Raw genomic sequence first — 12,366 nt, forward strand, 5'->3', positions numbered from 1 at the left:
ACTAAATGACGATTATTTAGATTGTATTAAATGACCAGTTGTGTATGCTAACTTTGTTTGAAAGAACGTCCCACTCACTAAAAGCAGTTTGGAAACTAGTAATAGACATGATCACTTCTCTCTCTCTCTCTCTCTCTCTCTCTCTCTCTCTCTCTTTCCATTATCTTTTTTCTGTCTATCTTTTTTTTTCTCTTTTGTTTTTGTTTTGTTTTTCAAATATGGTTTCTCTGTGTAGTACTAACTGTCCTGGAACTTGTTCTATAGTCAAGACTGGCCTTGAAATCAGAGATCCTCTACCCTCTGCTTCCTGAGTGTGCACCACTATCACCAGGCAATCATCTTATTTTTATGACCACCTCCATCTTGCAGAGAAGAACAGTGAGGTTCAAAGAGGTTGAATTACTTACCCAAAGGCTCAGACTAGACAAGAGCCAGACTGTGGTTTGTAACTCTGGTCCAGTCCCATGCCACACCCATCACTCTTTCCTCTACATACTGCATGTGAGAGCTGATGATGAAATGTATGGTTTAGCAATTTCTTGGCCATGAAGTTTGTTTGGGTGATAAGGGGTCACAGAGCAGTTTATATGAAAGTTCAGAGTTTGGGTTGTTTCAGGAAACTCACCCAGATACTTCCAGTTCATTCTGGTGATGTGCTCTACTCAAGGCTGCTGTCTTAGGAGTTGTTTTAATGGGACATGTCCTCATAGCTCGTCCTCCATGTCCACACATTTGAGCAATGCCCCAAATATCAGTTTGCTAGTGCGCCAATGATGCTATGAAAAACAAAAGCAAAAACAAAAACAACTTTGTGGTCTAAGAAAACAAGCATGTTGGTTGGCGAGATGGCTTAGCAGATAAAATGTCGGCTATGCAAGTATGAGGCCGGGAGCTTGGCTCCCGGGAACCCACGTGAAATCAATAGCATGCATCTGTAATTCCAGCTTCTCTCTGGCGTGATGGAAAGTAAGACAGGAGAAGCCTTAGAAGCCCCCGGATCAGTCAGTGTTTCCTACAGTGTACTTGCCTCAAACAAGGGTAGGAGGTGAGGATTAACATCAAAAGTTGTCCTCTGACTTCCATAAATGTGGCATAGTATTCGTACCTGAAATCACACACACACACACACACACACACACACACACCAAAAAGAAGAAAAAGAAAGACACTAATATGCGTTACTTAAAGATCTGTAGGTGGGCTAGAGCAACCCTTCTGAGTTAGGCTCAGTTCTGTTTCCTATGACTAATTCTGGGGTCTAGGGAGGAAGGGCTATAGCTACTCCCAGCATGCTCTTTCCTTGGCAGAAATAGGACCACAAGGCCAAACACACTGTGGAAGCATTATTTAGCCTCTACTACCCTATCATGTACAATCATCCCACTAGCAAAGCAAGCTTGAGGACATGACCAAGCTTCAGACGGCCCCAAGGTGGAACATGTAGCACGAATATTAAAGGGTCTTGTTAATAAAAAACTCAGAGCCAGGTATTAGGGTGAATGCTAGAAGATCAGAGAAGCAGAACAAGCCTCTGCTGGTCCTGTTTCCTCAGACTGGATGTGCCTCTCAGCTGAACTGTGCTGCTCAAAAGTCTAAAAGCTTAACCAGCTCTAATTCCTGGTTTTCATGCCTTATATACCTTTCTGCTTTCTGCCATCACTTCCTGGGTGAGTCACCACGCCTGACTGTTTCCAGTGTGGCCTTGAACTCACAGAGATCCAGGTGGCTCTCTGCCTCTGGAATGCTAGGATTAAAGGCATGTGTGCCACTATTTTCTGGCCTCTTTATCTAGTGGCTGTTCTGTTTTCTGACCCCAGATAAGTTTATTAGGGTACACAATATTTTGGGGAACACAATATCACCACAGGAACAAGTGGGTGAAGATTTGCTGACTGACACCCTTTTCTCTCATGCCAGGTAAGTAAGTATGTGCTTCCCCAAGAGAAGGGAGAGTATGCCTTTCCTAAGTCCTTCAAACCTAGAATTCTCCCAATTTCCAAATCCAAGCCTGCGAGCTGCCACAGACCTGTCACCCTGAAGGGACTTCTCCTGAGAGAGTAAAGTAGCCACCTCCCAGCCTAGAGACTTCCAAGAGGGATTATCTATGACACTGGGATAGTTAAAAAGCAACCACCCAAACCAAGTCTTCAACCCTGTGTCATTAAGACTGCAACCTGGGATAAAACAGGAGGGCAGATGTGGGTGTTTCGTAAGCTCTGCCTTTAAGACGTTAGCTTTCTCAGCGTCGGGACCTGAGACAACAACTTAGAGTGGGAGATTTACTTTAGTTTTTCCATTTCAGCCCACAGTCCCTCATACCCCTGCACTTGGACACTTCATGGTAGGCAGAAAGCAGCTCACTGAGTATTAACCACACTTCAGGGTAGCCCTGTGCCCAACAAAAGATGGCTCACACATAATGAACTCAATATCATATTGCTTTTGTGGGCACTTTTTGTCTTATTGGTCTTTTGCTTGTATATTATGGTTTCCAATTTTGTTTTGACGGTGTGTGTGTTGTGTGTGTGTGTGTGTGTGTGTGTGTGTGTGTGTGTGTTTGCACGCGCGCGTTTGTTTCTTGTGGGTCTCTATTTCCTTGTCCTTAAAAATTCTGGTTTGTTTGTTTGTTTGCCTGTTTGTTTTTAAACAGAGAAAGAAAAGGTGAGGAGTTGGGTGGATGGGGAGGTAGAGAGAGCTGGAAGGCGTTGGGGGAGGGGAAACTTCCATCAGAATGTTATGTTTCAATTAAAAACTATATTTTTAAAAAGAATATGGGTTAATACAGTTTAAAAAAGAAAGAGACAGCCTCGTTTACCATGCTTGCCTTGTAGCCTGTATCCTGGTAGTCATCCAAGACCCCTCACTCTACTTTTGCGCTAGCGCCCATGTCATGGAATGGCTGTGAGGGGCAAATGACATTGCGGAGGAAGTCATTGAGACCTGACAGGGTCTGGTAGCTGTGCAGGGTGCAAAGCCACACGGCCATAGCTTTTATTACAGGAAATTTGGGAACTTTGAACTAAGAAAAAAAAGGCCTGACATAGTGGCTGCCTTTTCCCCAGGTTTAGTTTGTCGCCCCCTAGCGGCCGCGTCTAGAACTCATTTTACAACCTACTCTGCACATTGGGAAGGGTCCCTATCTGTTAGGTTGCACCAATGAAGGTTCCTACACTAACCTACACCCCGTCTGCCATTGGTGGGGCCCAGAAGGAAGATGGGTGGGGTGTTTTTATTTTAAAGCAGTACACAGTTTGTACCTGTTCCTTTTTTTATGAGAAAAAAAAAAAAAAAATACAATCAAGAAAAGGGAAAGCATTGTCCGCAGGTTCCACTGCCCAAAGGAACCACTGTGGACATGGTATGTCCTCCCAACAGTTGGGGTACGGACTGCTTTTGAGATGCAAAAGGAAACTGACAAACAGACAGCCAGGTTCCTGCGGGCAGCCTCCTACACTATCTTGGAGAAGAGCCTGGGGAACGTTCAGGGCGCAGCAACTTCGTTCAATCTTTGAAAAGAATAATGTACCCACCCTTTCGATAAGCAATTCTGCTTGGAGGGAGGGCGAGAAATAAGAACAAAGTATAATACCAAGTATTTATAATGAAACCCATTACTTCTTTTCTTTTCTTTTTTTCTTTTGGTTTTTCAAGACAGTTTCTCTGTGTAGCTTTGCGCCTTTCCTGGAACTCACTTGGTAGACCAGGCTGGCCTTGAACTCACAGAGATCCGCCTGGCTCTGCTTCCCGAGTGCTGGGATTAAAGGCTTGCGCTAGCACTACCTGGCCCGAAACCCATTACTTGTATGCTAACTTAGTAAAATTAATTTAAAAATATGCTTGTAGGACCCTGTGCCCTGGAAACAGCAAAGAAGTCAGTGAGTATATACACACAGCTTACAGATTGCTAGAGCCTTTCTGTATACTTTTTATGTCTGTCCTTCAGGGAATACTCAAAGTGTGACCACTTTTTTCTTTTTTTTTTTTTTAACAATACGTTTGTTGAGGTATAATTCACATGGTGCCTGGGTCTGTTTGGACCACTGTAACCATCACTATCAAATGATGGCTTCTACACAGCAGTAACTTATTCCTTATAGTTCTGGGTGCTAGGATATCCCAGATCAAAGCTATGATGCAGGCAGGGTCTTGTGAGGGCTCCTTTTCCAGTTCCTGGATGTGCCTCCAAGTGTTAAGGGAGATGACGCACCACCTAGGACCTCTTCTATGAAAGCACTAGTCCCATTCATGAGAGCTTCGACCTCATGGTCTAATGACCTCCCAGAGGCCCACCACCTAAGACCATCACACTATCAGCAAGTTCCAACATAGGAATTTGTGGAAGATGTGAGCATGGTGCTCAGAGCTTGGCATCTAGTATAAAATTAAACTATTTATATAACAGCTAGATGGTTTAAAGGATATCCCCAAATATGGCTGATTTAAAACATCTTTATCACTCCAAAAAAGAAACCCAGTAACATCAAGCAGTCTCTCTCCATGTCCTTACTTGTTCCCATGCCTCTTAATGACTTGCTCCCTTCTTCTGGAAATTTCCTATGAGTAGATACATATATTATGCTGTTGTTTCTGACTCTTTTCTTTCACTTAGCATGTTTCCAAGGATTGTCCATGTTGTAGCAGCTATCAGAACTTAATCTCTTTTTAGTGCTGAGTAATATTCCAGTTTATAGATATGCTAATTTTTATTTATCCCTTCATTAGTTGATGGAGACTTAAGTTGCATTTATCTTTGGTGTGCTAAAATAAAACTGCTGTAAGCACTTTTGTGCAGACATCTATTTTCATTTCTCTTGGGAACAGACCTCAGAGAGAGCTTGTTGGATTAAATTAGCCTGGGTTTTCTGTCTTGAGGAACTTTCAGACTGTCTTCCAAGGTAGCAGCAGCATTTTATGCTGTGACCAGCAGGGGGCAAGTTTGCTCATTTCTCTCTGTCCTCACCAACATTTCTCATCTGCTTGATTATTTTATTGTGCCTAGCCCTGGGGATGCGCATTGCTGTAAAGCGAGACATCCACGGAGTCTGCTTAAAGGTCAAAGAGATTTATTAAGAAAGGAAAACTCACAAGACAGAACAGAGGAAGTTTTGCAGGGTTCTGGAAAGGTGAGGCAGGGTTCCATGCTATTCTTCTGCCTGAGATTGTCCCAGTATCCAAGTCCCAAGAGGGAGCAAAGAAAGCAGCCTATGTGCGTGTGTCTCAGGCCAGATCCATACCCAGGGGCAGGTATTTCAATGTCATAGGTAGATGGGACAGTTAGTTAACTGCTACATCTCTAGGGGACAGTGTTTTAAGTTCATACACAGAACAGCTATCCACTACATCTCCCCTTTTGTCTAAATAAAAAGGTTCTAACTTAACACAAAACTATATATAATGGGAACGATTATCAAGTATTGTCCAGGAGAGGGGAAAGGTAATAACATAAACAAAAATGGAAATACAACCAATAAGAACAATATCAAACAAGAAACACATACTAACCAAGAAATGTCCAGATCATAGGTAAATGGCTTGCTACCTCTGTAACTATTGCTCCAAAAGTTGTTCTATCCTAAAGAATCTAACTTTATTATCTGAAATGTTCTTAGCTGAGATATGAGAGGATTATAACTGTAACTATCTAGTCTTCAACCCCATCAAAGACCTGAGAAGAAAAATGATATTACCTGAGAAAACAAGGAGTGCAAGCAGGCATTTTCTGAAAAAATTGAGAACAGACAGAAATAGCTGGCAGCCTGGACAGTCACCTAAAGATTCTCAGCACTGTTGGGGCATCCATTTTGGCTACAGACCTAGAATACTTGACAGACCATTTTCAGAAGCAGGAATTTTGGAAGACCATCTTACCCTGTCTTGGCAAGGTCAGTAGTCATTCTTCCTTGTGTCCTGCTCATCCAGAAAGGACAGCATTCATGCTGTTAGAAGTCAAGGCAAGGGCAGTTCATTGCCCAGCAGGCTGTTTTGTGCCAAGAAGACAAACTTCCAAATGGAGTGGCTTAGAAGCCCAACATTCTCTTGGGAGTAGATTGGGGCTGCCAGGAGCAATTGTGTCTCACATCAACAGAATTCTAACTTATCAAAACATTTAAATGCCATATTCTCTAGGTCCACGAAGTGTTTGAAGATTACCTATCCATCTGACATATGTTTCTGTAAATCTGGAAAACCTAACTAGCGTAATTATAGATATGACACTCATGGGTGACTATTAATCTGTAAGACTTATCTACCTAAATAACTTAAGGACTAAAAATTCACATTAACAGGGTAAGCAGTCTGCTAACTGATGTACAGTGTAAGAACAATGACCTCAAAATTGTGGCTTCTTTTGTTTTTAAAGAAGATTTATTTATTATGTACACAGAATAGGGTGCCAGATCTCATTACAGATGGTTGTGATCCACCATGTGGGTGCTGGGAATTGAACTCAGGACCTCTGGAAAAGCAGTTGGTGCTCTTAACCTCTGAGCCATCTCTCCAGCCCCAAAATTGTGGCAATACACAAAATATCTTAAACTGAGCTAGAAATGTATAGTGCAATATGATAACAATATCCTTAATATGTATCAATATACAAAATATCCTAAACAGAGGTAGACCATACATACAGTATGGTGAATATAATTTTACATTTATATCAATATACAAGCAATTTCAAATAAGAGTAGGAATATGTGTACGATGTGACAATTGTAGTTTTGAATTTGTATCAATATATAAATTACCTTAAATAGGAGTAGAAAATAGTTTACATTTGTATCAATATACAATAACCCATATCTGCAAATTATCTAAGGCTGATAGTTTGCTAAATTAGTTTAGTAGTATATACAATAATCTACCTTAATATACTATACCTATCCATTTCCCTTTTTTCATTTCCAAATAATAATCCTGAGTCTAAGTTATTGCCCCCACAACCCTATAACAACTTATCTATAACCCTAAGAAAATGAAAACTTTTGGGAGAGGGGGTGTTGTTTTCTTAAAATTGCTTCCTGCTGTTTAGGGGGCAACAGTATCTCTGTGGTATCCTATAAGAAAGGATTCCCAGAAATCAAGGATAAGCATGGGAAGAAATAGAATCTGTCTCCACATGGGTTTGAAGTGTGCTTCCCTGATGTCTGTAGAAAAGAAACATTTGTGTTGGAGTTTTCCTGTGTCCACCCAGCTCCTGCTCAGACTTAAGTAAACACACAGATACTTACATTACTTATAAACTTATTACTTATAAACAAGAAGCCATGACAAGCTTCTTGCTATCTAGCTCTTATATCTTAAATTAACCCATTTCTATAAATCTATACCTTGCCATGTGGCTTGTGGCTTACTGGTATCTTACATCTTGATCCTTTTGGTGGTGGCTGCTGGCAGCATCTTCTGACTCACCCTTCCACTCTCCAGAATTCTCCTCTCTCTTTATCCCGCCTATTCTATACTTCCTGCCCGGCTACTGGCCAATCAGTATTTTATTTATCAATCAGAGTAACACATTCACAGCATACAGAAAAACATCCCCAGCAAACATTATTTCACTATTGCAATTGTAACAGATGAGAAGTGAGGTACAGAGAATCTACCTAATTCACACATGAATACTTGGTGTACATGCTTACTTGGTGTACTTGCAACACCATGTGCAAAAGAAAGTATGTGTATGTGTGTATGTGTGTCTATGAGTGCTTGTCTGTTACGTATGTGCCCTCAGAGGCCAGAAGGTAGTGGTGGATCCCCTAGGCTGGAGTTCCAAGATGTCATGAGCTGCCCCAAACTTGTGCTGGGAACCAAATTCAGGTCCTCTGGAAAAAACGGCAAACACTCTTAACCACTGAGCCATCTCTCCAGCCTTGTTTGGAGATTAACAAAATCTCCATATGTTTGGCTTCAGGGTTTATCAAAGGGTGAGGAAGGGTCACATGGAATGAGCTCCAAGACACACTGCTAGTGAAAAGCCAGTCACAGAAGCACACGTTGATGTGTTTTCCTTTGTAAATGTATGGGTTGGAAAACTGTATACCAAGTTGTCACAACATTGCCTAGAAGGGGCTGGAGAACTGGCTTAGCAGAAAAGAGTACATACTGACCTTCTAGAAGACCTGAGCTCTGTTCCCAATACCCGCATCAGGCAGGTCATGAACACCTGTTACTTAGCACCAGAGGAGTTGATGCCCTCTTCAGGGCTCTGTGGGCACAGACACACATGTGGCATACATTCTCTCTCTCTCTCACACACACACACACACACACACACACACACACACACACACACACAGAAAGAGAGAGACAGAGACACAGAGAGAGACATGCACTAGCACACAGAAATAAAAATACAATCTTAAAAATAAGTATAGTATAGTATTGACTCTCCAGTCAATAGACCTGGGTGGGTAAAGACATTCATAGGCCTCATTGGCACTACTAGGCCTGGACAGGTAGAGGAGACCCAGGCAGGTAGAGGAGTCCTGAGATGCCCCTACCCTCAGCCACATGGCTTGGGCCAGAGCCGGGAGGATGTGAGCTCAGGAGAGTTGGCCCCACCCCTTGCCAGCTGTATGGTGGCATGAGCGTGGGAAAGATGGCCCAGACCCTCACCCCCTGTGATAGATGGGAGAGCTGGCCCCATTCTGCCTGGACAATATGGAAGAGCTGGCCTTGGAGGTGTGGATGTAGGAAATCTGGCCCCACCCCTAACTGGGGTGGTGCAGGAGAGCTGCTTGGGCCCCTCACCAGCTGCCAGAGAGTGGGCCCTGCACCTCACCTGGGCAATGCTGTAAAACTGATCTTGGTAGCATGGGCACAGGAGAGCAGGCCCCAAGGATGTGAGAGTGGGTGAGCTGGTCTTGCCCCTCCCCGGGCAGTGCTGGGGAGCTGAGGGTGCTGGGGGGGGTAGGAGGGTGGGAAACCTGACCAACTCCGCTGCCACCCAGGCCCACCCCAACATCTGCCCCATCTAAGAACTGCTGGAGCACATGAAGGGACTGCAGGATCTCCATGACACCAGACAGCAGCAGGATATCCCAGGGGAGTTCTGGGAGGGTCCAGTACTGATAGTGCAGCAGAAGCCAGAGGCCTCGAACCAGACCAAAGACTCATTGCATGAACATTTGCTAGTACAGATGCGTGGACTAAAGCGTACACTGTGAGACTCACCAGGACACACTGTAGTTTCCAGGGCAAGATTATTTTTTAATTTAAATTTAATTTTTTTTATCATTTTTATTCTTTGTTTTCTTTAGTGGGGGAGGTTGCAAGGACTGAGGGTGGATATGTAGGGACAGGAAAATGAGTGGGACTGATGAAATTCACAAAGATCAATTAAAAAATAAGCTATAGAAGAGCAAGGCTGTTTGCTGTCTTGTGTATACCTGTATTGCCAATCCTTTACATAGTGTGTAGTATGGAATAACAGCTGACCAAATACTTGTTGTTTAAGGAACAGTCTCTTCTGAGAGAGGTATGACAGGAGAGAACTCCTCGGAGGAGCTGGTGTTTTATCCTGCAGACCTGTGTCCTCTGAGCACAGCCCTTGCCTTTTTTTTTTTTTTAAACACAGAAAAAACAACCAGGAATTATTGAGGCCTTTAGCGAGGAAAAGAATGAAAAAAGGAGACTCAGAGATGGTTGATGGGAAACAGAAAAGTGGCCTCTGTGGTTTTCAGGGAGGCCACGGCTTCTTCTGGGCTTCAGGGTCCTGTACTTCAAATGGGTGCCATTCACTCCCAGTATAGCTCTATCTCTGAAGGCTGGTTATTTTCCAGGGAAGAACCCTCACCTAATCAATAAACCACTCTTCTAGGGAACAGGAATCCAATGTCAAGATACTAGCACTGAATCTTGTTCTCATGCCCGAGAAGATCCCACAAATCAATAGGCATTAGAAGACATGGTCATGTTCTTTTCTTTCTATTGTTTTTCAATATTTGCTTAATTTCTCATCCCAGTTAAGCATTCTGAAGAGGCCCACGGATCAAGGGCTGCTGGTGAGTACACACAGGTGTGTGATCATGCCATCCAAGGCTAAGGCTACGATGCTAGGTCGAGGAACGATTAGAGAAGGACCAGGAGCTGTGGTTTGACTGGGTTGCCAATCAGCTGGGGGTCCAGGGGTGACCTCCATACCACAGCAGCTGCAGATGACAGGGCTCAAACAGCACAAATGACAAGCTGCACTAATAATGATAGTTAGCAGAGCCCAGGACAAGAGGAATGTGAGTTGGCTGCACAACAACCCACCCCGCACAGTGGAAGAGGAGGATGCTAAGGGTCTGCTAGCATGTTCTTGAGTTTTTAACAAATCTAACATTCTATGCTCCCTTATTCTGTCTAATTTCTCAGGCTCAGGTTTTCAGTGGGGAACAAACTGGCCTCTTCTTCCACTTCAGGCATGAATAATTATTGGGTGATACTGCTCTGAAATTCCTTTCTTCCCTCCCCTGTATCTCCATACCCACTGTTACTGCTCTTGTTCAGCTCCACTGCCTGGACTCACTGTTCCACAAGAAGGCTTCTTACCTAAACTGTTGGCCAAGTCCCCATACAGAAATCCGAGTGGGCTTGAGCAGCCCTGTGGTGCAGTGGTTAGGAGACATCCTATTTTTCATGCCCAGCATTCAACTCTGTTCACATTTGCTGAAGAGTAATTACTATGCCTCGGTCTCTCCAACTAGGAAGGATTCTCTCTTTACTCCATTCACACACATATGCATACACACACACACACACACACACACACACACACACACACACACACACTCACACGGGAGCACTTAGGCTGGTGCGTGTGCTTTCTATAGCTCAAATCAGAAACCCTGGGTGTTTCTGTGTGTCTTCCGTGGCTGATCCCGTCGGAGCCCACACTCTGTCCTAACCCCCCCTGGCTTTGCTTGGTTTCTGCTCTTTGTTTCACACCCTTTGCTCACCTCCCACAACCTTGACCTCTCACTTTTCAGTGTGGCCCTTCTTTGCCTCAGATTTTTTGTTTGTCTTTTTTTTTTTCTTTCTATTTTTGAATTTTTAATCAGGAAAGAAGAAATGATGCGTTCTACAGGCTTTAGAAGGAGGAGACCTGGCTACCAGGCACCGTCTGTGACTGTGGACAGGTTAACCCACCTCCCTGAGTTAAAATAGAAATTATAATAGCACCTACTGTTTACCGTAGAGTGTGACCAAACAGATGGTTGTTGTTGAGTTCTGTGCACTTATTGAGTGCCTACTGTCTGCCGCGTCTCCTCCTCCACTCGGGACTGTAGTGACAAACAAAATGAAGAGCTCAGGATGAAGGAGAGAGTGAATCACCCAGTTCCAGCTCTTGCTGCTACTGCAGATTAACAAATGCCAGTCCTTCTGGGACCCACAGAAACCTCCTCCTGAGTCACAGATGAAGAAGCATGGGGCTGTGGTCCCAAATTCACCCTCTGGGACTGAAACTAGAATATTCTTCCAACGGGCACAGCAGTGGGCTGCTGCAGTTCTTTGGCACAAACAAGATGGCCCCAGGTTTCTGTGAGGGGCTGTCCTGGTTTCCTGTGTCTGCCTGGACTTCCTGAGGTTGTCAGCTGTGTCCTGCTGGCTGGGAAGCAGGTCACCTGAAACACTGAAGTGTGGCTCATTAGCATATGTGGGAGGAAGGTATTGTTAGTCAGCAGAAATGGGGTGTGACCCAGACCATCACCCTGGGACCTGAGGAAATGCCTGCCAGTTGTCTGCTGTGTCTTCTTGGGTGTTCATAGAGGAGGGTCAGGCAGTAGCTTAGGTCACAAGGGCTCCTCCCTCAGCCTCAGTGATCTTAGTCAGGGCAACCAGCCTCACCAGGACACACTGTGCTCATCTTAAAAACAGTGCCTTGCCTTAGTTGAGACAGTGCTTGCCTAGCATGCATGAAGTCCTGGATCTCATCCCCATGCTGCAAAAGTGGGGAGTGGTGACCCATGTCTGTAATCCCAGTGTCAGGGAGCAGAGGCAGGAGAATCAGAAATCCAAAGTCATCCTTGGCCACAGTGAGTCACAGGCCAGCCTGGAATATATGAAACCCTGAATTTTTAAAAAAAAAAAAAAAAAGAATTAAAGCAAAACTAAAAGCTTCAATACCATATACTGTGTGTGTCAAACACGCGTGTGAATGTAGCACAAAGTGCCAGCTGCCGTTCTAGACCCTTGACATTGCTGTCTATGCCAAACTTCAGAAGCCCCGAGAATGTCTAGACTTTCATTCCCAGAACTTCCCAAAGGGCACAGACACAGAAAGTAGGTTGACAGACAGACGCCAGAGTCTGTATCTGTGGAGATCAACCCAGGGCCTGGCACAGAGCAGGAGCTCTGCAGACATCTGGAGCCCAGATGTACATA

The 12,366-nt window shown here is 44.1% G+C and overlaps 1 protein-coding gene across 8 annotated transcripts in view; it reads right to left on the minus strand.

Moving 5' to 3' along the window:
- The window catches only part of Prr5l (proline rich 5 like), a 184,719-nt gene that overhangs the window by 158,798 nt on the left and 13,555 nt on the right, over nucleotides 1–12,366 (minus strand). For 5 of the 8 annotated variants that reach the window (XM_036183786.1, XM_036183784.1, XM_036183783.1 and 2 more), the window contains exon 2: nucleotides 626–776. The exons of the other annotated variants lie outside the window; for them this stretch is intronic. The gene's annotated coding sequence lies outside the window, so the exon portion shown is untranslated. The remainder of the gene's footprint in view (nucleotides 1–625; nucleotides 777–12,366) is intronic. 8 annotated transcript variants of the gene reach the window in all.

This window comes from Onychomys torridus, chromosome 4, assembly GCF_903995425.1.
Source record: "Onychomys torridus chromosome 4, mOncTor1.1, whole genome shotgun sequence".
NCBI lineage: Eukaryota > Metazoa > Chordata > Mammalia > Rodentia > Cricetidae > Onychomys > Onychomys torridus.